This window comes from Lutra lutra, unplaced genomic scaffold (genome assembly GCF_902655055.1).
Source record: "Lutra lutra unplaced genomic scaffold, mLutLut1.2, whole genome shotgun sequence".
NCBI lineage: Eukaryota > Metazoa > Chordata > Mammalia > Carnivora > Mustelidae > Lutra > Lutra lutra.
The window spans coordinates 387,212-413,161 of NW_025923833.1; the positions used below are offsets into that span (position 1 = coordinate 387,212).

At 38.1% G+C, this 25,950-nt stretch overlaps 2 pseudogenes; one reads left to right on the forward strand and one right to left on the reverse strand.

The window, feature by feature from the left end:
• The window catches only part of LOC125092644 (uncharacterized), a 342,826-nt pseudogene that overhangs the window by 261,709 nt on the left and 55,167 nt on the right, over nt 1-25,950 (forward strand).
• LOC125092641 (protein lin-9 homolog) overlaps nt 1-25,950 on the reverse strand; it is a 97,940-nt pseudogene that overhangs the window by 31,097 nt on the left and 40,893 nt on the right.

Sequence of the window (25,950 nt, forward strand, 5' to 3'; positions counted from 1 at the left end):
TCGTGGTGAATAATCCTTTTAAGGTACTGTTGAATCCTATTGGCTAGTATTTTGGCGAGAATTTTTGCATCTGTATTCATCAAGCATATTTGTCTGTAGTTCTCTTTTTTGTTGGGATCCTTGTCTGGTTTTGGGATCAAGGTGATGCTGGCCTCATAAAATGAGTTTGGAAGTTTTCCTTCTATTTCTATTTTTTGGAACACTTTCAGGAGAATAGGAATTAGTTCTTCTTTAAATGTTTGGTAGAATTCCCCCGGGAAGCCGTCTGGCCCTGGGCTTTTGTTTGTTTGGAGATTTTTGATGACTGTTTCAATCTCCTTACTGGTTATGGGTCTGTTCAGGCTTTCTATTTCTTCCTGGTTCAGTTGTGGTAGTTTATATGTCTCTAGGAATGCATCCATTTCTTCCAGATTGTCAAATTTGTTGGCGTAGAGTTGCTCATAGTATGTTCTTATAATTGTCTGTATTTCTTTGGTGTTCGTTGTGATCTCTCCTCTTTCATTCGTGATTTTATTTGGGTCCTTTCTCTTTTCTTTTTGATAAGTCTGGCCAGGGGTTTATCAATCTTATTAATTTTTTCAAAGAACCAGCTCCTAGTTTTTTTGATTTGTTCTATTGTTTTTTTGGTTTCTATTTCATTGATTTCTGCTCTAATCTTTATGATTTCTCTTCTCCTGCTGGGTTTAGGGTTTCTTTCTTGTTCTTTCTCCAGCTCCTTTAGGTGTAGGGTTAGGTTGTGTACCTGAGACCTTTCTTGTTTCTTGAGAAAGGCTTGTACCGCTATATATTTTCCTTTCAGGACTGCCTTTGTTTTGTCCCACAGATTCTGATCCGTTGTGTTTTCATTGCCATTTGTTTCCATGATTTTTTTCAATTCTTCTTTAATTTCCTGGTTGACCCATTCATTCTTTAGAAGGATGCTGTTTTGTCTCCATGTATTTGGGTTCTTTCCAAATTTCCTCTTGTGATTGAGTTCTAGCTTCAGAGCAGTGTGGTCTGAAAATATGCAGGGAATGATCCCAATCTTTTGATACCAGTTGAGACTTGATTTAGGACCAAGAATGTGATCTATTCTGGAGAATGTTCCATGTGCACTAGATAAGAATGTGTATTCTGTTGCTTTGGGATGAAATGTTCTGAATATAGCTGCGATGTCCATCTGGTCCAGTGTGTCATTTAAGGCCTTGATTTCGTTGTTGATCTTTTGCTTGGATGATCTGTCCATTTCAGTGAGGGGAGTGTTAAAGTCCCCTACTATTATTGTATTCCTGTCGAAGTGTTTCTTTGATTTTGTTATTAATTGGTTTATAGAGTTGGCTGCTCCCACGTTAGGGGCATAGATATTTAAAATTGTTAGATCTTCTTGTTGGACAGTTCCTTTGAGTATGATATAGTGTCCTTCCACATCTCTTATTTTAGTCTTTGGCTTAAAATCTAATTGATCTGATATAAGGATTGCCACTCCTGCTTTCTTCTGATGTCCATTAGCATGGTAAATTCTTTTCCACCCCCTCACTTTAAATCTGGAGGTGTCTTCGGGTTTAAGATGAGTTTCTTGTAGGCATCATATAGATGGGTTTTGTTTTTTTATCCATTCTGATACCCTGTGTCTTTAATTGGGGCATTTAGCCCATTAACATTCATGGTAAGTATTGAGAGATATGAATTTAGTGCCATTGTATTGCCTGTAAGGTGACTGTTACTGTATATTGTCTCTGTTTCTTTCTGATCTACTACTTTGAGGGTCTCTCTTTGCTTAGAGGACCCCTTTCAATATTTCCTGTAGAGCTGTTTTGGTATTTGCAAATTCTTTCAGTTTTTGTTTGTCCTGGAAGCTTTTAATCTCTCCTTCTATTTTCAATGATAGCCTAGCTGGATATAGTATTCTTGGCTGCATGTTTTTCTCATTTAGTACTCTGAATATATCATGCCAGCTCTTTCTGGCCTGCCAGGTCTCTGTGGATAAGTCTGCTGCCAATCTAATATTTTTACCATTGTACGTTACAGACTTCTTTTCCCGGGCTGCTTTCAGGATCTTTTCTTTGTCACTAAGACTTGTCAATTTTACTATTAGGTGACGGGGTGTGGACCTATTCTTATTGATTTTGAGGGGGGTTCTCTGAACCTCCTGGATTTTGATGCTTGTTCCCTTTGCCGTATTGGGGAAATTCTCTCCAATAATTCTCTCCAACATACCTTCTGCTCCCCTCTCTGTTTCCTCTTCTTCTGGAATCCCAATTATTCTAATGTTGTTTCGTCTTATGGTGTCCCTTATCTCTCGAATTCTCCCCTCGTGGTCCAAGAGCTGTTTGTCTCTCTTTTGCTCAGCTTCTTTATTCTCTGTCATTTGGTCTTCTATATCACTAATTCTTTCTTCTGCCTCATTTATCCTAGCATTGAGAGCCTCAATTTTTGATTGCACCTCATTAATAGCTTTTTTTATTTCAACCTGGTTAGATTTTAGTTCTTTTATTTCTCCAGAAAGGGCTTTTATATCTCCTGAGAGCGTTGCTTTAATATCTTCCATGCCTTTTTCAAGCCCGGCCTGAACCTTAAAGTTGTCATTCTGAACTCTATATCTGACATATTACCAATGTCTGTATTGATTAGGTCCCTAGCCTTTGGTACTGCTTCTTGTTCTTTTTTTTGTTGTGAATTTTTCCGCCTTGTCATTTTGTCCAGATAAGAGTATATGAAGGAGCAAGTAAAATACTAAAAGTGTGGCAACAACTGCAGGAAAATATGTTTTAGACAAATCAGAAGAGATCCCAAATCGTGAGGGGGGAGAAAGGGGATAAAAATGTGTTCAGAAAGAAAAAAGAAAAAAAAACTATTAAAAAAAGAAAGCTGATAAAGAAAAATATAAAAAGAGGAAAAAAATATATATATATTAGATAAACTATTTAAAAAACGTTAAAAAAGAAAACGGTAAAAGTTAAAAAAAATTAGCAGAAGAAGAGAAAAAGAAAAAAAAATTGAAAAAGAAAAAAAAATTAACTACAAGGCTAAAAAATCATGGGGAGAAAGCCATGAGTTCCCTGCTTTGCTTTCTTCTCCTCTGGAATTTTGCCGCTCTCCTTGGTATTGAAACTGCATCCTTGGTAGGTGAACTTGGTCCTCTCTGGGTTTCCCATTGATCTTCTGGGGGAGGGGCCTGTTGTGGTGATTCTCAAGAGTCTTTGCCCCAGGCGGAGTTGCACTGCCCTTACCCGGCGCCGGGCTGAGTAATCCGCTCGGGTTTGCTGGGTTTGCTTTTGGGAGCTTTTGTTCCCTGAGCACTTTCCGTAGAGTTCCGGAAGACGGGAATGAAGATGGCGGCCTCCCGGTCTCTGGCCTGGAGGAGCCGAGTGCCCGGGGCCCCACTTCTCAGTGCGCCCTCAGAGAACACGCCCAATGACTCCCGTCACCCTGGCCTCTGGCCGCGCTCCGAGCTGACCGAGCCTGCGACCGGTTCAAGGCAACCCCGAACTGAGAGTCACTCCTCGGCTCTGTCACTGTAGCCGGCTTCCCCGTTCTAATACCGGTAAGCTCTGCGACACTCAGACACCCCCGATCCTTCTACGACCCTGTGGGACCTGAGGCCGCGCTGACCCCGCCTGGGCTTCACCCCAGTTAAGCCTCTGGAGTGATGTCCCTCAGCGCAACAGGCTTTTAAATATCCTGATTTTGTGCTCCGTTTCTCCGCCACTCGCCGGGAGCCGGCCCCTCCCCCCGCGGTCTATCTTCCCGTCCCTTTGGATTCACTTCTCCGCCAGTCCTACCTTTCAGATAGTGGTTGATTTTCTGTTTCTAGAATTGCTGTTCTTCTCTTCAATCTCCCGTTGGATTTGTAGGTGTTTGCAATCTTTAGATAAGCTATTTAGCTGATCTCCCGCTACCCGAAGTAGTCTCAGCCTGCTACTTCTCCGCCATCTTGACTCCTCCCCCAGAATCAGTATTCTAAACCACTACATTTAGAATGGAAGTTATTAGTGTTGAATTTGAACCAGTGAAAAGTAGGTGTGGCCACTGAAATTGAGGGTACTAGCAGCATTTTAAACATCATTAGATGCATATATCCCTTCTTGTTCCTACCAGTTCAAATACTGGAACATTTCACAATAAAATAAATACTTAAAAAATTTCAGTAAGTAACTTAGCTTAACTCCTCACCATTTATGATTCATCTGTGGTGTCTCATTTCTTCCTTACAGCAAACTATGTAAAATGTAGTATTGACATTTTTTTTTAGCAAGTGAAATAAACTAAAGAGGAGTGGAGGAAAAAGTTGATTTGGTCAAAGTTACTTTGATAGAATGTGGCAGAGATGAAGCTCACACCTAGACAAACCCTTTACTTGATCCCATCAAACTCGATGTTCTTCCTATTTTGCTAACTAATTTTCTACCAAGCACTCATTCTTTTGAAAATAATAACATCTATACACACTTAGCATTTGATAAAGTCCTCTAAGTTTTTTCACATTATTCCTGAAGAAGGCATAACATAAGAATTAGAGATATCGGGGCACCTGGGTGGTTCAGATGGTTTAGTATCTGCCTTCTGCTCAGGTCATGATACCAGAGTCCTGGGATTAAACACTTCATGGGGCTCCCTGCTCGGCAGGGAGCCTGTTTCTCTCTGTACTTCTGCTTCTCCCCTTGCTTGTGCTCTCTTACTGTCTCTGTCAATTAATAAATAAAATCTTTAAAAAATAATCCGAGAAATCTAACTTTCCAAGAGACAGGCCTCCACGCTAGAGTGACTTTCTGATTTCTCCACTCTCTGCACTCTGTGGGAATGCTTCAGACTTATTTCTCTATTACTTTTAAGGACCCACTTCCTGAGGTGGTAAAAAAAAGCTCCTGCACAGCCATTTCATATTCCCATGCAAAATATAAAGCATTTTTTAGCTTTGAAGTTGAGCATCACTAGGGCTGGAAAGGCATCAATTATCCCATGTTCCTATGAGTCACGTATTTTCACAAAGTCTGACTTGTAATCTTTGGTCACAGTGTTGTAAAAGCTTTCCTTCAGTAATATGCCCATCGGTGCTTAAGTTAATAGGAATAATTTAAGCTATAATTAAAATTAATTTTTAGCTCCCATTCTTCCAGGAGGCACTTTACAAATTATTTTTGTTTGCTTCAATCCTGCACTGTGAAATTACCAACAAATGTTTGGATTTTCATCAAACACAATAAACTATTTGTTAAGTAACAAATAAAGAAAAACAAAATTCATCACTGTTATTCTTAGTTTTTTCTTTTCCCCAAGATTACCTAAATAATTAAGCTTCATAAACTACCATACTTCACTTTGGAAAAGAAAGCCTGAAGAGTTTGTCTGTTGAATTGTACCTAGATGTTCAGGTTTCCTTGATAATGTTCCATGAAAGTGAACAGCCATAACAGATGGTACATAGTAGTATCCTGTGCAATGGTCTGCTATGCTGATTGTCCAGTTATCCATACCATAGCTCCCTTCCCAAGAGATGGAAGATGAGACTCCAGCAGTTTCATATTGACACAGTTGATTGGAATAAAAAATCTCCATACATGCATAGCATATTCTAAGTAGAGTTGGATTTGAGAAGACCTTATTAAGCCTGGAATTATCTGAGCATGTCCAGAGTAAGCTGGGATTAAAAAAAAAAAAAATGTTGTGCCTGTGGTTCTTAGGCTTCTGGATCAATGACTTGGGAGTATGGAGGAAGATGAGCCATTTCATTTCTGTTGCAAGGTGAGAGATATTTCTATCCCAAAAGAGCTCTTTTCTCTTAAACAGCCAAGTCATACAAACTGAAACTCCTCTTCGAGCCTCATTTGGAGTAGTAGACAATCTTTTAAATTGCAGATATCTTAGAGGCACTTAAAGGGTTAATAATACTTTAGTAGAAACATCCTTTCAGGTTACTTTTATCCCTGACTTTGAATAAAAGCCATCCACTCCAAGAACAGTTAAAGACAGGGGATCTGGGGGTCTTAAAAGTTAAGAAACCTTTGTATTGGTAGTGTTAGGCAATGCTGCACTTTCCTACACTTCTGCAAGAATAAAAAAAAATACTGTTTAAGGAAAAATAGTCAGCAAGATATTTGGGTATGGTTTAGATCAATAAAAAATAATAGACAAGCACAGTCTCAGACCCATGAGCTGGGGGATATTACCTATTGTCTGTTTTGTCACACAACTACCACGTGATCATGCATAATTCTTCTTGTATTTCTTAGTTTCTGTTTTATCACTTCTAAAATGAGAGTGTTAAGGGCACCTGGGTGGCTCAGTGGGTTAAGCCACTGCCTTCGGCTCAGGTCATGATCCCAGGTCCTGGGTTCAAGCCCCACATCGGGCTTTCCGCTCAGCGTGGAGCCTGCTTCCTCCTCTCTCTCTGCTTGCCTCTCTGCCTACTTGTGATTTCTCTCTGTCAAATAAATAAATAAAATCTTTAAAAAATAAATAAATAAAATAAAATGAGAGTGTTAAAAAAAGGGCAGAAACAGACCCATATATACAGAGAACAAATTGACGATTGTCAAAGGGAAGAGAAAATGATGGGGAGTGGGAGGTCCAGTCTTCCACGTATAGAATGAATATGTCATGGGGATGAAAGGTCTAGCATAAGGAAAATAGTCAACAGTATTGTAATATGTTACATGGTGACAGGTCAAGACTTCACTCGTAGTGAGCAGAGAACAATGGAGAGCTGTTAAATCACTATGTTGTACACCTGAAACTAATGAAACATTGTGTGTCAACTACAGTTCATTTAAAAAAATCCTGTCATTTCTGTGAAAATTACTGATTAAAACACTTTTCACAAGAAAAAAATAGACATTTTAAAAAAATAAAATGAGGATATTATGTTACTTTTTTGTAGGCTTGTATATACAAATTTATTATTTTATCGAGATAGAAAAGACTGACATAACATTTGACTAGTTTCATATGTACGGCATACTGTGAAGTGATCGTCAAAATAAAACAAGTTAATATCCATCATCACGTATAGTTACACACTTTTCTTGTGATTAGAATTCTTGAAATCTATACTCTTAGCAACTTTCAATTGTTCAATACATTGTTAACTATAGTTACAATAATTATTAACTATAGTCACTATGTTCCCCAAAACAAGATATCACCTCACATTTAATAGAAGGGCTATTATTATTTTTTAAAGGCAACAAATAACAAGTGTTGGCAAGGATATGGAGAAATGTTAGACTAATTTGAGATTCCTTCTAGTCCAGATTAAAAATGAAAGAATCAATCATCCCAATCATAAAACCATAAGCACTTAAAATTAGAACAGACCACAACAATGAATTTTCCTTCTGTCTAGTTCAGGAATTCTTCTTTAGCGTCATTGGTTCAGTAATCGATAGCTGAAGACTAACTCTGAGAAGAAGCTCTTCATCTTATAAAGCAGATTCTTCTAAGATACAGGTGGAAGAACCCCATGGTTGACTGTTGGAGCTCTAGGGTTCTTGCATTCTGAGTTTGAATCCCAGCTCACTAGTTGAGTGACCTTGGGAAGTTTAACCTCTAGAAGCCTCAATGTCATCACTTGTTTAAAAGATAAGGCTATAGGGATGCCTGGGTGGCTCAGTTGGTTAAGCAGCTGCCTTCGGCTCAGGTCATGATCCCAGCATCATGGGATCTAGTACCACATTGGGATCCTTGTTCGGCAGGGAACCTGCTTCTCCCTCTGCCTCTGCCTGCCTCTCAGCCTACTTGTGATCTCTCTCTCTCTTTCTCTCTCTCTCTGACAAATAAATAAAATCTTAAAAAAAGATAATGTTATTACTATGATTAGTATAACTATTATTGACAAAGACTCTCTTTGACTAGGCTTGAGTTAAGCTCCTTTGAGCCCTCTTCTCAACTAGGTCTCTGTGCCCACCTGTGATAAGTTCCAATTTAGCAAGAATTCTGTTAAGTCAATTTATCAAGAATCCCCACCCTTGATGGATGTCTACTTGACAGAGAACACTTGGTAGTTGATAAGATTCCTCATATCCACCGTTTATATCTAATCCCTCTCTCTGCCCTCTATAAGAATCCTATTAAGTGAGTTTAGTAAGAATCCCCTGTTCTTGATGTGCCATCTTGGTAATTTTCTATCCACTGAGACCCTCATTCTATTTATTGGCTATAAATATCCCCAACTGTTTTTGTTGTATTTGGGGTTGAACCTAATCTCTCTCCCCTGTTCAATGCTCCCTTTTCAATAGTCTTGACAAAAGTCTTCTTTACCATTTTAACAAATGTCAGGATAATTTTTCTTTAACATTAATTATTAGAAAGTTCTCTTCCATGTTGAACTGAGAACCTATTATCACCTCCTCCCCACTCATCCTAGTACTTTCCTTTTGGAAACATAAATAACATTTCTATTCCTTCTTTCACATGAAATCTTTCAGATACATGAATAAAGAGACCACATATATCAAATCTTTTTTTTTATTTCAAGTGAAATATGTCCATTCTCTTAAGAGTTCCAAATGATTACCATTTGGTCCCTTTTTATGAACATTTTTGAATATGACATTGCAGCAGTTATCATACTTCAAAGGTGTGCATACAATGTGAGGACACACGACACCATTATCTTTCTTGGTCTAAGCCCTACAAGTCTATGAAGTTGATATGAGATATAGTTTACAGATGCACTAAATGTTGGCAGCTGCATCACACCTTGGCACACATACTGATTTAAATCTGGATTTTCTCTAACCTTGAATCTTTGCAGTTGACTTTAAAAACAATAAGTGCAGGATTTAAAAGTAGGATGGAATTATTCATGATAGACTTCCCAAAAAAGATATTTCTAGTTATCTAATGAAGCAGTGATGGACGTGTGTCTTGAGAACTGAGCCTTGAAAGGGATGATGGACAACTGGTGATGAGTCAGAATATCTTTTAATGGTAGGGTGGAATAGAGAAACACATGGAGAGGGGAATTAAAATAATATGTCTGCTAAAAGCTGAATTACCATTACTCGCTGTTTTGTTTTCTTTTTACCCACATGCCATTTGCTAATTCCTATCACCAAGCCTTGCAATCTTTCTTCAATACTGGGAGATTTGTCTCCAAAGCACCTTAGACCCTGATTATGCCAGATTTGAAACTGTATTTTTTGACATGTATTACTATTTTTCTGAAACAGAAAAGCAACTTAATAGAGAAAGTTTTGAAAATATAGAAATTTGATCTGAATTATATATATATTGATTCACAGGTATATATATTTATATCACTGAATTAAATACATGACATATATTTATGTCACTAAATATATTTATATGTTATATATATATGTACATATGTATGTGTATATATATGTATATGTGTATATATATGTATGTATATATATATATATATATATATATATATATATATATATATATATAAATTTAACCTTCTTCCCTATAGATTCCACTTCACAGCAATAAACACTGCAGTTTCCTTGTCTGTCTATCCTTAAGCTACAGATTCTTTGAATATGTAAACTGAATTTATTCATGGTTGTTAAGCCCATGATCAAAGATAAAGTCTTTTGGGGCGCCTGGGTGGCTCAGTGGGTTAAGCCGCTGCCTTCGGCTCAGGTCATGATCCCAGGTCCTGGGTTCGAGCCCCACATTGGGCTTTCTGCTCAGCAGGGAGCCTGCTTCCTCCTCTCTCTCTGCCTGCCTCTCTGCCTACTTGTGATTTCTCTCTGTCAAATAAATAAATAAAATCTTTAAAAAAAAAAGATAAAGTCTTTTGAAGATGAGATCCATTAACTATCAATTCTTAGCAGGTAAAATTTCGATATGTAGCCAGTATTGCATATGACATATTGTATAAAAATAATATATAAGGGTGTAAAGGAGAATTCTCTACCCCATAACACAATTACCAGATACGTGAGAAAATATTTTTGCATGAATAAATCTAGGCACAAACTAAGCATTCTTGATGCCATTTAGACTTTTAAAAAGCACTCTGGGAAATAAGGTTAGGCTGCACATTGAGAGAAGAATTTTGCCAAAAGACAGTCTTGTTAGAGTTTTGTGCATCTCAGCAGCATGCAACAGCACCGAAAATGAAAACTGGATTTAACTATAGCAACAAACATTGTCACATAGGTAGACAGGACAAAAGTAGCCAGGAGAACAAGTGTTAGAGATGATAAAGCTCAGTATCTTGGCAACATTTTCTTTTGTGTTATTTTTTAAAAGTGGGTAATATTGTGCTCTATTTCTAATTTCTTTTTTTTAATTTTTAAGTTTTTATAAACAAATAATGTATTATTATCCCCAGGGGTACAAGTCTGTGAATTGTCAGGTTTACATACTTCACAGCACTCACCATAGCACATACCCTCCCCAGTGTCCTTAACCCAACCACCCTCTCCCTGTCCGCCTTCACAGACAACCCTCAGTTTGTTTTGTGATATTAAGAGTCTCTTATGGTTTGTCTCCCTCCCCATCCCATCTTGTTTCATTTTTTCCTTCCCTACCATGCAAACCCCTCACTTTGCCTCTCAACTTCCTCTTATCAGTGAGATTATATGATAATTGTCTTTCTTTGGTTGACTTATTTCGCTAAGCATAATACCTCTAGTTCCATCCATGTCATTGCAAATGGCAAGATTTCATTTCTTTTGATGGCAGCATAGTATCTCATTGTATATATATACCACATCGTTATCGATTCATCTGTTGATGAGCATCTAGGTTCTTTCCATAGTTTGGCTACTGTGGACATTGCTGCTATAAACAATTCAGGTGCATGTGCCCCGTTGGATCACCACATTTGTATCTTTGGGGTAAATACCCAGTAGTGTGATTGCTGGGTCGTAGGGTAGCTTTATTTTCAACTTTTTGAGGAATCACCATGCTGTTTTCCAGAGTGGCTGCACCAGCTTGCATTCCCACCAACAGCGTAGGAAGGTTCCCCTTTCCCCACATCCTCGCCAGCACCTGTTGTTTCCTGACTTGTTAACTTTAGCCATTCTGACTGGTGTGAGGTGATATCTCATTGTGGTTTTGATTTGTATTTCCCTTATGCCAAGTGATGTGGAGAACTTCTTCATGTGTTTGTTGGCCATCTGGATGTCCTCTTTGCAGAAATGTCTGTTCATGTCCTCTGCCCATTTCTTGATTGGATTATTTGTTGTTTGGGCCTTAAGTTTGATAAGTTCTTTATAGATTTTGGATACTAACCCTTTATCTGATATGTCATTTGCAAATATCTCTCCACTTCTGTCAGTTGCCTTTTGGTTTTGCTGACTCTTTTCCTTACTGTACAAAAGCTTTTGAACTTGATGAAGCCCCAATCGTTCATTTTTGCACTTGGTGCCCTTGCCTTTGGCTATGTTTCTAGGAAGAAGTTGCTGCACCTGAGGTCGAAGAGGTTGCTGCCTGTGTTCTCCTCAAAGATTTTGATGGATTCCTTTCTCACATTATTTCTAATTTCTTCAGCCACTTATTGAGTGATAGCAACATTACAACTATAGAAACTGTATGTCATGTTGACCCTATAGGTATTTCTAAAATACAGTAATATTTGTTTTATTTTTTCTTGTTTTGTTTTGCTGTGGCAGGAAGAAATCCTTAAAGAGGGACTTACTGGATTAACTCACCTATGCTGCCAGGCTGACAAGTCACTATCTTTTCTTTTTTTTTTTTTTAATTTTGAGAAATATTTCTTAAAGTTTCTATTTGAGAAAGACTGGAGACAATATGATCTCAGTTTCCTTTTGTTACCTATTAATATATATATATTATATATATATATTAATATATATAACGAATACTCTGGGATTTAATTTTATTAGTCTAACCATATCTGTGAAGTTATTTTACAAAATGATTGGTAAGGGCATAAGTAAACATGTTCACTGAAAGATAAACAGATCCTTAATTAAGTTCCACAAATATGTAATGCCATTTCCGTGCAGGGCGCTATACTGGGTGCTAGCTCTGTAGTTAGAGATAAATATGGAAAAGCCCTAGCTCTCATGTAGTGCGTACATCAATAGCATATATAATTTTCATTATATAATTATAAATTATAAATATATGATTTATAATTTATAATTTATAAATATTATTATAAATAGCATTTATAATTTTCATGATTTATATCTTTCAAAGATCTTTTAAATTGAAAATGAAGTGAACAGCTTAAAGTTTATTTATGCATCATTCATAACTAGCTGGTCTCTTAGACATTGTTCAGAAGGAGTACTAACCATTGTTAAATTCGTACATCTCTGATCCTCCTCTTTGATCAAGGCTAAGAACTTGGATGCTCAAAGCATCTCAAAAGCAAATAAAAAAACCTTTGTGAAGCATGCCTCCCTCCTTATTCCCCATATGCGACTGGCAGGTTGAGTCAGAACAACTAAAACCTTGTCTCAAATTTATGAAAATCAGACCAGGAGTTTCACATGAGGCTGTGTCCTATATGTAGTGCCCCAAATTTCTCCTTTCTCCTCCTCTTCCTCCACCTCCTCCTCTTTCTTCTTTTGGTATAAAGACTTAAACACCTTTTCTTTTTGGAAGTAAACTTTACACCCAGAGCAGGCCTTGAACTGAAACACCCTGAGATCAAGAGTCACACGTTCTACTGACTGAACCAGCCAGGGTCCCCCTAAATTTCTGGATATAGATTCTTACTCTCCTATGATCACCATCCAGCATATCATAATCAAATATGTGTGGTGATTTTCATCTCTTTTTCTATGTAATTTCTTCTCTCTTCAGTTCTTTTCACTATTTCACTATGACAAGCACAGTAAATACTCATGAAATCTGTGAGGGAATGAATGAATGAATGCTTTACCCTTTCTGCCATACCCTGTAGAGCATTTCTCATCTGTGTTTGCTCTCTGTGCTATTCACTTTGAATCATGACCCAACCTGTGATTGCAGTTGACTCATCCCCTCAAACCCCAACATAGAGAGGAGTGTCTCCAGAAGCTATCTATTGTCTTCTCATACTTCTCATACTTGGAAGGTGATTTCTGTGATTTTGTGTTCTGTGGAACACTCCGTATCACAGTGACTTCTAGTATCTGCCTGGAAATATGTCTAAAACTTTCGTTTAAATTCTTCAATTTTGTTTTACTATTTCAGAGTTGTCTTCCCATCCCCCCTGCTGAGTCTTTAGATTTTGAAATTTTACCACTGCTAAAGTACAGAGGTCTTTGATCACTTGGTATCTATCACCTTGTCTAAGTCTCACTGTCATTTTAGGATGCACACATAAGAAAACAGAGATACCCGTGGGGTAATCAATGGCTCAGCCCTGCAGCTGAGATGGTAGAACCTGTTTTCAGAGGAGTCTGTTTCTGCCAAAGCGGATGCTTTCTCACCCTGCCGTGTATCACCACCTGGCCCAGTTTTGGCCACATTCTGCCTTCGTGTGTTTGAAAGAAAAAAACACTGAGTGATGAAATGCCTTGACTTCAATTACCCTCCTGAAAGAAGTACAAACAATCCATTAAGTTTTCTTGCCCTGGTTGTGCCATGAGGACTTTCAAGTGACTTCTTAATAAAGGAGCTGAATGCAGTGGTGGGAGCTGTCATGTGCACACACGGATTGGCAGTTTGCAATGCTTAATTATATGTGTCTTGCTTCCCCTTATTGTTCAAATCCCCTCTGGTTATTTTCATCTTCTGTTCTCTTATTTTCACTGCACTAATGCCATTCTGCGTCTTCTTCCTCTCCAACGAAAGTCAAGCATTGCCAGTGGCCTGGCCTGCACTTTGAGGTTTTCAACATCATCTCCTTCTGTCTCATTTGATAGCACTGCTCCTCTTGCTACAGCTTTCCTGGAGAATGCTTCATAGATTTTAAATATTCTCATCTTTGGTTTGTCCAATACTGTCAAAATGAGTTATTTGCAGAAGGCACCTAAGCTTATTAACTAACCTCTGATAGCATCTCTTTTTCATATCATTTCCGTTTGTCTTCTCTCTGATTTGTTATTTATTTTCTGTTGAGAGGGTCTACAGAACACACACAAAAATAAAGGACTGTGTGGGTAGACTTGCCTCATGCTCCTTGTCACATTAATTTATTTATTCCCCCACCCATTGAGCATTAGAATGTGGGTCACTTTGATAGATAACATCCTCACTTATTTTCACAGCTTATTTGCCAGACACTATTTTGGGTCCAGATTTATAGAAAGATTCATTGTAGTTTAATATCAAAGCCATATTTTTGAATAAACTGAAAATTTTCCCACCTCTCTATTTTGGCCCGTTTTAGATCTGCTCTGAAATTCACAATCAGCCATTTTTGGATGTCTGACACATCATTTGTCCTGTGTGTCATGCCTTCTGCTAAGCTTGTCAACCTTTGCAACAACATGTCTATGTAAGTCTTCTGATCAGTACTCAATTATGCTCCTGGTTTCTGGGTTTTAATGCCTTTCTTCTCTCCTTTGTAATTATTATTGGTAGTTTTCCTTGTGCTAACCTGTTGCTCTTTTATTCATATACCTTTAATCCAAAAGCCTTTTTGAATTCCTTTGTTTAAAGAGCTAAAAGTCTCAGTGGAGAGCCATCAAATGTCAAACCCAAGAGAAACATCACATTCTACCTGAATCACTCTGTGCGATTTTTGAGTTGATATGTTTGCCATAAAATAATTTTTAACTTCTCTTCAGGAAGGTATGTGCTATGGTGAGTGCTGTGAAGTGTATAAAACTGGAGATTCACAGGTCTGTACCTCTAGGGCTAATAATACATTATATGTTAATAAAAGTAGAAAATTAAAAAAAATAATTTTTCACTTCTTGATTAATTCCTTGGTATTGGCACACATTATTTTTTTATGTAACATATCATTTTCTTTCTTTAAGAATTCTCTTTTTGTACTCTTACTATTTATTTTTAACATGTGAAAAATCAATCCTAATTTTCTTTTCTTTGCATATTCCATGTTTCCTCTGTGACATTTTATTCTTGTCTGAACTTTTCTTTATACTTTCTACCTTGATGGTATAAACAAATTTTCTCACCTGTATTCAGATTTTTGCTATGTTAGCTTTAACTTATTTTCTATCCTTTGCTGTTCTGTTCTTACGTTCTCTATCAAAAGTTTCTGCAGTCTTATAGAATATTGACTTTCTCCTTGAAAGACTTGTCTCTACTCAGCCCCTTTCAAAATCATTCTTCGTATCACTTTTAACTCTTTTCACTCAGTCTCTGTCATCTTAATAGGGCCATCCACCATTCACTCTCTTAATCCAGCCTCCTAGAAAGTTCTTCCTATTCCAGCAACTCTTCCTCTGTTTACCATTATATGTTAATTTATTTTTGTTCTAAAACTATGCTACAAAAACCTTTATAGACTTTATTCAAAGGAAATATAGTATGCTATGCATTATTAAAAAAGAAAAGAAAAGAAAAGAAAAGAAAAGAAAAGAAAAGAAAAGAAAAGAAAAGACTGAAGTAGAGAGGCAGGATTCCCATGAATTCTCCCTGGAATTTTTCTGCCTGCAAGGTTGTGGCCCAATGAGATACTCAGGCACTTTTTACTGTAAGTGGGTCTTTGGAAGGTGGGTCAGACATTACCTTTTTTGACAGACCTGTAAGAGAAGAAGTGGGCCTGCTGCTCTAGCGTCTGGACTTTGTTATCTTAAGTCTTTGGGCTCATCCTCATCATCCTCCCCTTCAGGTGCAGTGAACTTTATGTCATTCCTCAAACATCATTCTCTATCACCTCAGGAACTTCATTCTGTAACCTCTCCCTGCAACATTTTGACCTCTCATCCCAGCATCCAATCATCACAATCGATGCATCAGGCTTCAGTTTAGATGGGTCTTTCCTGTTCTCATTCCTTGGGTTAGAGAGTACTCATTTGTGTTCTCATTAAAACCTTAAATACAACCCAGTGTAGCTTTTGTCATGCTTTATTATAACTATTTGGTTCCTTGAGCCAGTATTTAAGTTTTCTGAGAGCACATGCTCATCTCAGAGGCATCTTCAACATGATGGCTAGAGGTACAATATTTTTTTTTTTTAAGATTTTTTTTATTTATTTATTTGACAGACAGAGATCACAAGTAGGCAGAGAGGCAGGCAGAGAGAGAGAGGAGGGGAAGCAGGCTCCCTGCTGAGCAGAGAGCCCGATGCAGGACTCGATCCCAGGACCCTGAGATCATGACCTGAGCCGAAGGCAGCGGCCCAACCCATTGAGCCACCCAGGCGCCCCTAGAGGTACAATCTTGCTACCTATGACTTTTACTGGCTTACGGTCTTAGTAGAGTGACCCACCTCAGACCCTCATTTACTCGCCTATACATCAGAGGTGTTATTATACTTGTCTCATTATTTTGTGTTTCTGATAATCAAATGCTTAGAAAAATTCCCAGCCTGACTCATAGTGAGTACGCTGTAATTTGGCTATAAAGCTTATATAATAGCAGTTTTATATATATATATATATATATATATATATATATATACACTCGTGGGAGTTTCCAAGTGTGGTATAAAAGTATCATCATCAGATCAATATGATGTCTTACACCGGCACACTCTATATTTAATCATCCACATGGTATGTTAAGACAATTGCCTGGGGGCAGGAAAAAGCTTACTGGCCCTGAAGACCACTGATGCCAGCAACAAGGAGTACAGCCTCTGGGTCTATCAGTGCAGAAGCCTGGAACAGTCACAAGCCATCTGCAAAGTTTTATCCACCGCTTTTGACTCTGTATTAACATCTGAGAAAGCTTGAATTCTGCAGCCTAGTGGAAGCCAGCCTCGTGCAGAAGGGCAGTAGGTTTCCATCTGTAGTGCTGAACTACTCTGGAAATAAAAAGTGATCCCTTGCTTGAGATTTTCTGAAGAAAACCAGTGTATAAAATAGTGGTCCTTTGCTTTTCTATTAAAATGCCTTATTACAAAAATAAAGATATATATATATATATATATATATATATATATATATATATATAGTATATGCTATATATTACTCTATAATTTTATATATTTTTTTTTATTTTCACCATAACAGTATTCAGTATTTTTGCACTACACCCTGTGCTCCATGCAATCCGTGCCCTCTCTAATACCCACCACCTGGTTCCCCCAACCTCCTACCCCCTGCCACTTCAAAACCCTCAGATTGTTTATCAGAGTCCATGGTCTCTCATGGTTCACCTCCCCTTCCAATTTCCCCCAACTCCCTTCTCCTCTCTAACTCCCCATGTCCTCCATGCTATTTGTTATGCTCCACAAATAAGTGAAACCATATGAAAATTGACTCTCACTGCTTGGCTTATTTCACTCAGCATAATCTCTTCCAGTCCCATCCATGTTGATACAAAAGTTGGGTATTTATCCTTTCTGATGGAGGCATAATACTCCATAGTGTATATGGACCACATCTTCCTTATCCATTCGTCTGTTGAAGGGCATCTTGGTTCTTTCCACAGTTTGGCGACTGTGGTCATTGCTGCTATAAATATTGGGGGTATAGATGGCCCTCCTTTTCACTACATCTGTATCTTTGGGGCAAATACCCAGTAGTTCAATCGCAGGGTCATAGGGAAGTTCTATTTTTAATTTCTTGAGGAATCTCCACACTGTTCTCCAAAGAGGCTGCACCAACTTGCATTCCCACCAACATTGTAAGAGGGTTCCCCTTTCTCCACATCCCCTCCAACACATGTTGTTTCCTGTCTTGCTAATTTTGGCCATCATAAGTGGTGTAAGGTGATATCTCAATGTGGTTTTATTTGAATCTCCCTGATTGCTAGTGATGATGAATATTTTTTTCATGTGTCTGATAGCCATTTGTATGTCTTCATTGGAGAAGTGTCTGTTCATTTCTTCTAGCCATTTTTTGATATGACTATCTGTTTGTGTGTGTTGAGTTTGAGGAGTTCCTTATAGATCCTGGATATCAAACTTTTGTCTGTACTGTCATTTGCAAATACCTTCTCCCATTCTGTGGGTTGCCTCTTTGTTTCTTGACTATTTCCTTTGCTGTGCAGAAGCTTTTGATTTTGATGAAGTCCCAAAAGTTTATTTTTGCTTTTGTTTCCTTTGCCTTTGGAGACATATCTTGAAAGAAGTTGCTGTGGCTGATATCGAAGAGATTACTGCCTACGTTCTCCTCTAGGATTCTGATGGATTCCTGTCTCACGTTGAGGTCTTTTATCCACTTTGAGTTTATCTTTGTGTACAGTGTAAGAGAATGGTCAAGTTTCATTCTTCTACATATAGCTGTCCAGTTTTCCAACACCATTTACTGAAGAGACTGTCCTTTTTCCACTGTATATTTTTTCCTGTTTTGTTGAAGATCATTTGACCATAGAGTTGAGGGTCCATATCTGGGCTCTGTACTCTGTTACACTGATCTCTGTGTCTGTTTTTGTGCCAGTACCATGCTGTCTTGGTGATCACAGCTTTGTAGTAAAGCTTGAAATCAGGTAATGTGATGCCCCCAGTTTTATTGTTGTTTTTCAACATTTCCTTAGCCATTCGGGGTCTCTTCTGATTCCATACAGATTTTTGGTTTATTTGCTCCAGCTCTTTGAAGAATACCGGTGGAATTTTGATCAGAATGACATTAAAAGTTTAGATTGCTCTAGTCAGTATAGACATTTTAATAATGTTTATTCTTCTGATCCAAGAGCAGGGAATAGTCTTCCATCTTTTTGTATCTTCTTCAATTTCTTTCATGAGTGTTCTGTATTTCCTCGAGTACAGATCCTTTACCTCCTGGTTAGGATTATTCCCAGGTATCTTATGGTTCTTGGTGCTATAGTAAATGGAATCAATTCTCTAATTTCCCTTTCTGTATTTTCATTGTTAGTGTATAAGAAAGCCACTGATTTCTGTACATTGACTTTGTATCCTGCCACATTACTGAATTGCTGTATGAGTTCTAGTAGTTTTGGGGTGGAATCTTTTGGGTTTTCCATATAAAGAATCATGTCATCTACTAAGAGAGAGAGTTTGACTTCTTCCTTGCCAGTTTGGATACATTTTATTTCTCTTTGTTGTCTGATTGCTGTTGCTAGGACTTCTAATACTATTTTGAACAAGAGTGGTGAGAGTGGGCATACTTGTCATGTTCCTGATCTCAACTGGAAGGCTGCAAGCTTTTTCCCATTGAGGATGATATTTGCTGTGTTTCTTTCATAGATAAATTTGATGAAGTTCAGGAATGTTCCCTCTATCCCTATACTTTGAAGCATTTTAATCAGGGACGGATGCTGGATTCTGTCAAATGCTTTTTCTGCATCAGTTGAGAGGACCATGTGGTTCTTCTCTCTTCTCATATTAATTTGTTCTATCACATTGATTGATTTGCGAATGTTGAACCATGCTTGTAGCCCAGGGATGAATCACACCTGGTCATGGTGGATAATCTTTTTAATGTGATGTTGGATCCTGTTTGCTAGGATCTTGTTGAGAATCTGAGCATCCATATTCATCAGTGATATTGGTCTGAAATTCTCCCTTTTGGTAGGGTCTTTGCCGGGTTCAGGGATCAGGGTAATGCTGGCTTTATAGAAACAGTCTGGAAGTTTTCCTTCTGCTTCAATTTTTTGAAACAGCTTCAGGAGAATAGGTATTTCTTTTTGAAAGTTTGGTAGAATTTCCCAGGGAATCCATCAGGTCCTCGGCTCTAGTTTTTTGGGGGGTTTTGATCACCGCTTCAATCTATTTACTAAATATTGGTCTATTCAGGTTGTCAATTTCTTCCTGGTTCAAATTTGAGAGTTTAGAATTTTCCACGAATGCATCCATTTCATCTAGGTTGCTTAGCTTATTGGCATATAACTGTTGATAATAACTTCTGATGATTGTTTCTACTTCCTTGGTGTTAGTTGTGATCTCTCCCTTTTCATTCATAATTTTATGAATTTGGGCTTTCTTTCTTTTCTTTTGGATTAGTGTGGCCAATGGTTTATCGATCTTATTGATTCTTTCAAAAAACCAGCTTCTAGTATCATTGATACGTTCTACTGTATCTCTGCTTTCTACCTCATTGATCTCAGCTCTAATCTTGATGAGTTCCCTTCTTATGTGTGGAGTTGGTTTGATTTGTTTTTGATTCTCTAGTTCTTTAAGGTGTAGAGACAGCTGCTGTGTTCTGGATTTTTCAATTTTTTTGAGGGAGGCTTAGATGGCTATGTATTTCCCCCTTAGGACCGCCTTTGCTGCATCCCATAGGTTTTGGACCAAAGTGTCTTCATTCTCCTTGGTTTCCATGAATTGTTTAAGTGCTTCTTTGATCTCCTGGTTGATCCAAGCATTCTTAAGGAAGGTGGTCTTTAGCTGCCAGGTGTCTGAGTTCCTTCTGAACTTTTCCTTGTGATCCAGTTTCAAAGCATTGTGATCTGAGAATATGCAGGGAATACTCTCAGTCTTTTGGTATCAGTTGAGTCCTTATTTGTGACCCAGTATGTGGTCTATTCTTGAGAAGGTTCCGTGTGCACTTGAGAAGAATGAGTATTCTGTTGTTTTAGGGTGGAATGTTCTGTATTTATCTATGAGGTCCACTGGTCCAATATGTCATTCAATGCTCTTGTTTCTTTATTGATTTTCTGCCTCGATGATCTGTCTATTTCTGAGAGTGGAGTGTTAAGATCTCCTACTATCAATGTATTCATATCAATATGACTCTTTTTCTTGATTAACAGTTTTCTTATGTAATTGGCTGTTCCCATATTGGGGGCGTAGATATTTACAATTGTTAGATCATCTTGGTGGATAGTCCCTTTAAGAATTATGTAGTGTCCTTCTGTATCTCTGACTACAGTCTTTAGCATAAAATTTAATTTGTCTGATATGAGAATCGCTACCCCGGCCTTCTTTTGAGGCCCATTGGCATGAAAGATGCTTCTCCATCCCTTCACTTGCAGTCTGGGTGTGTCTTTAGGTTCAAATGGGTCTTTTGTAAACAACATATGGATGGGTCCTGTCGTTTTATCCAATCAACTACCCTGTACCATTTTATGGGCACATTTAGGCCATTCACATAGAGAGTGATTATTGATAGATATGTTTTTATTGATATCATGTTACCTTTGAAGTCTTTCTTTCTGTAGATTGTCTCTATATTTCTGTTCAATGCTATTCGTAAGATTTTTCCTCTTTTATAGAACCCCCCTTAATATTTCCTGCAGTGTCAGCTTGGTGGTTGCATAGTCTTTTAAGCCTTGCTGGTCTTGGAAACTCTTTATCTCTCCATCCATTTTGAATGTCAGTCTTCCTGGATAAAGTATTCTTGGCTGCATGTTCTTCTCATTTAGTGCCCTGAATATATCTTGCCAGCCCTTTCTGGCTTGCTAGGTCTCTGTGGACAGGTCTGACGTTATTCTGATGGACTTTCCTCTGTAAGTAAGGAGTCTCTTTGTCCTAGCGGCTTTCAAGAGATTATATATACAATTATGATTTCTCATTTTGACTATCAGGTGCCTTGATGTTTTTCTGGTATCTGTAATCTTGGGAGGAGACCGTTCAGCCTCTAGTATATGAACGTTGGTTCCATTTTCGAGATTGGGAAAATTTTCATGAAGATCTTATTCCACTATATCTTCTAGACTTCTTTCTTTCTCCTCCCCTTCAGGGACTCCAATAATTCTGACGTTGGAATGTTTCATGGCATCATTTATTTCCCTGATTCTGTTTTCGTGGTTTCAAAGCTGTTTGTTCCAGGATTCCTCCTGATCTTTCTATCTATCTGTTTGTCCTCCAGATCACTAATTTTATCTTCTGTCTCAGTTACCCTAGCTTTTAGAGAATTTATATTAGATTGGAACTCATTGAGAGCATTGTGAACCTCATCCCTGGTAGCTTTTAGCTCTCCCTAACATTGTGAACATCATTTCTGGTCGCTTCCACCTTGGCCGTAATTTATTCTGTTTGGTCATCCATGCCTTTCTCCAACTTAGCTATGCCTGGATATTTGTTAGCCTCAATTCTCTTTCTGACATATTGTCTATGTTGATAGCTGTTAGCTCTGTTGCAGAAGGCCCATCCTCTCTATTTTTCTTCTGTTGGGCATTCTTCCTCCTAGTCATTTTGATGAGAAACGACTGAACAGATGTAGCTCGTTGTATCAACAGTGGTGCAGTCAAGTTACACCCTGGAACACTTCTGAGCAATCAGGATTCCCCACCCAATCAAGAGAAAAAAGAAAAGAAAAAGAAAAAAGAGAGAGAGAGAGAGAGAGAGAGGAAAGAAAGGGAACATAAAAGAGAAGGTTCAGCGCAAATGGACTGCAAGGTAAGATTTATGAAGTATACAAACAAATACAGACAAACAAAAAGCCTGATAAAAGTATATGTCAAGAGGAAAAAAAAAAAATATATATATATATATATATACACACAAGCAAATAAAGGAAGAACCTCGTCAAAAAGAACCCCAAGTGTAAGTTTTATATACTATCAGGACAAACACAAAAACACACAGAAACACTGGTGGAAGAAAAAGATGGGAGAGTGGTTATAAATTCTCAGTGTGGGCAAGGTAGGTTGTTTTGATTCTTCCTGGATGTATCTTGATATCTTTGTTAAAATACTCAACTTTCCTAAGATAAAGGGGGATTCAAAATTGGTTTACCTATAGGGGTGGTATTGATTGCATAAAGGGGATTATTTGAAGTTTAAATCTCATACAATGGTAAAAATATTAGATTGGCAGCAGAACTACCCAAAGAGACTGGGCAGGCCAGAAAGAATTGGCATGGTATATTCAGAGCACTAAGTGAGGAAAATATGTTCAGGAATTCTATACTCTGCTAGGCTATCATGGAAAAAAGAAGGAGAGATAAAAAGCTTCCAGAACAGAGTCCATAGTCTCTCATGGTTCACCTCCCCTTCCAATTTCTCCCAACTCCCTTCTCTTCTCTAAATCCCCTTGTCCTCTATGCTATTTGTTATGCTGCACAAATAAGTGAATCCATATGAAAATTGACTCTCACTGCTTGGCTTATTTCACTCAGCATAATCTCTTCCAGTCCCATCCATGTTGATACAAAAGTTGAGTATTCATCCTTTCTGATGGAGGCATAATACTCCATAGTGTATATGGGCCACATCTTCCTTATCCATTCGTCCGTTGAAGGGCATCTTGGTTCTTTCCACAGTTTGGCGACCATGGCCATTGCTGCTATAAACATTGGGGTACAGATGGCCCTTCTTTTCACTACATCTGTATCTTTGGGGCAAATACCCAGTAGTGCAACTGCAGGGTCATAGGGAAGTTCTATTTTTAATTTCTTGAGGAATCTCCACACTGTTCTCCAAAGAGGCTGCACCAACTTGCATTCCCACCAACATTGTAAGAGGGTTCCCCTTTCTCCACATACCCTCCAACACATGTTGTTTCCTGTCTTGCTAAATTTGGCCATTCTAACTGGTATAAGGTGATATATCACTGTGATTTTAATTTGAATCTCCCTGATGGCTAGTGATGATTTTTTCATCATGGCTAGTGAACATTTTTTCATGTGTCTGATAGCCATTTGTATGTCTTCATTGGAGAAGTGTCTGTTCATATCTTCTGCCCATTTTTTATATGATTATCTGTTTTGTGTGTGTTGAGTTTGAGGAGTTCCTTATAGATCCTGGATATCAAACTTTTCTCTGTACTGTCATTTGCAAATACCTTCTCCCATTCCATGGGTTGCCTCTTTGTTTTCTTGACTGTTTCCTTTGCTCTGCAGAAGCTTTTGATTTTGATGAAGTCCCAGAAGTTTATTTTCACTTTTGTTTCCTTTTCCTTTGGAAACATATCTTGAAAGAAGTTGCTGTGGTTGATATCAAAGAGATTACTTCCTATGTTCTCCTCTAGGATTCTGATGGATTCCTGTCTCACGTTGAGGTCTTTTATCCATTTTGAGTTTATTTTTGTGTACGGTGTAAGAGAATGGTCGAGTTTCATTCTTCTACATATAGCTGTCCAGTTTTCCAGCACCATTTATTGAAGAGACTGTCTTTTTTCCACTGTATATTTTTTTCTGTTTTGTCGAAGATTATATGACCATAGAGTTGAGGGTCCATATCTGGGATCTCTACTCTCTTCCACTAGTCTATGTGTCTGTTTTTGTGCCAGTACCATGCTGTCTTGGTGATCACAGCTTTGTTCTAAAGCTTGAAATCTGGTAACGTGATGCCCCCAGTTTTATTTTTGTTTTTCAACATTTCCTTAGCGATTTGGGGTCTCTTCTGATTCCATACAATTTTCTGGATAATTTGCTCTAGCTCTTTGAAAAACCGGTGGAATTTTGATCAGAATGGCATTAAAAGTATAGATTGCTTAAGGCAGTACAGACATTTTTTAAAAGATTTTATTTATTTATTTGACAGACAGAGATCACAAGTAGGCAGAGAGGCAGGCAGAGAGAGAGGAAGGTAAGCAGGCTCCCTGCTGAGCAGAGAGCCCAATGCGGGGCTCGATCCCAGGACCCTGGGATCATGACCTGAGCCGAAGGCAGTGGCTTTAACCCACTGAGCCACCCAGGCGTCCCGGCAGTATAGACATTTTAACAATGTTTATTCTTCTGATCCCAGAGCATGGAATAGTCTTCCATCTTTTTGTGTCTTCTTCAATTTCTTTCATGAGTGTTCTGTAGTTTCTGGAGTACTCATCCTTTACCTCTTTGTTTAAGTTTATTCCCAGGTATCTTATGGTTCTTGGTGCTATAGTAAATGGAATCAATTCTCTAATTTACCTTTCTGTATTTTCGTTGTTAGTGTGTAAGAAAGCCACTGATTTCTGTACATTGACTTTGTATCCTGCCACGTTACTGAATTGCTGTATGAGTTCTAGTATTTTGGGGGTGCAGTATTTGGGTTTTCCATATAAAGAATCATGTCATCTCTGAAATACAATCTGAGGGGCTTGAAGTAGTGGGGGGTGGGAGGTTGGGGGAGTCCGGTGGTGCGTATTAGAGAGGTCACGGATTGCATGGAGCACTGGGTGTGGTGCAAAACAAGGAATACTGTTATGCTAAAAAAAAAAAAAAAAAAAAAAAAAAAAAAAAAAAAAAACAGGTGGTCACCACCCTAGACCTGAAAGTACGTGGGGAGAATATGGTGCTGCTGTAATCTGGAAAGTGGATCCATAATGAGAGAGCCATGTGATGAAAACTGCCAAATCACAGCCTGACAGACAAGGAGTGGGTGGAATAAATAATCTGTCCTTTCTCTCCTCCAATCTTATTTCTTGCCAGTGCTGCTCATTGGCTGGACTCAATTCAAAGCCCAAGGGGAAATGAGCCCAGCTGATGTAGTCAATAGAATTTTTCTGCTTGAGGCCCAGAGTGGAGCACAGAGAGAAGAGAATGACTATGGAAGCACAAATAGAAAATAACCACCAAAGCCTATATCCCAGACATTTTATAAATTTTAGCAGATTTAAGGTTTATAATAGCTTTGTGAGTTACATTTTATCTGCTCTTTCCTTATTTTAAAGGTGAAGGATGTGATGCTCAGAAAGGTTAATGCCTAATGTAACACAATTATATGGTATAATTAGGATTCAAACCCAGGTCTGTCAAACACAAAATCTTATGGCCTCAGTCTACTATGAAACACACATCTTTATTTAGGACCTTAAGTGCCAGACATAGAGCTATGTTCTGTAAGGAATACAAGGGCAAAAAGTCCCTTCCTTCTAAGAAGTTAAATTGCTATTCTTTATGTGCATTATCTCATTTAATCTTTTTAACAACTCTATGAAGCAGAACTATTATCATCACCATTAAACAATTACCTAATGAATAAATTTATTATAAGATTAAAAAAAAAGCTTCCAGAACAAACAAAAACTAAAAGAATTTGAAAACACTAAACCAGCCCTACAGGAAATATTGAAAGGGGTCTTCAAGGCAAAGAGAGAGCCTAGAAGTAGTAGACCAGAAAGGAACAGAGACAATATACAGTAACAGTCACCTTACAGGCAATACAATGGCACTAAATACATATCTTTCA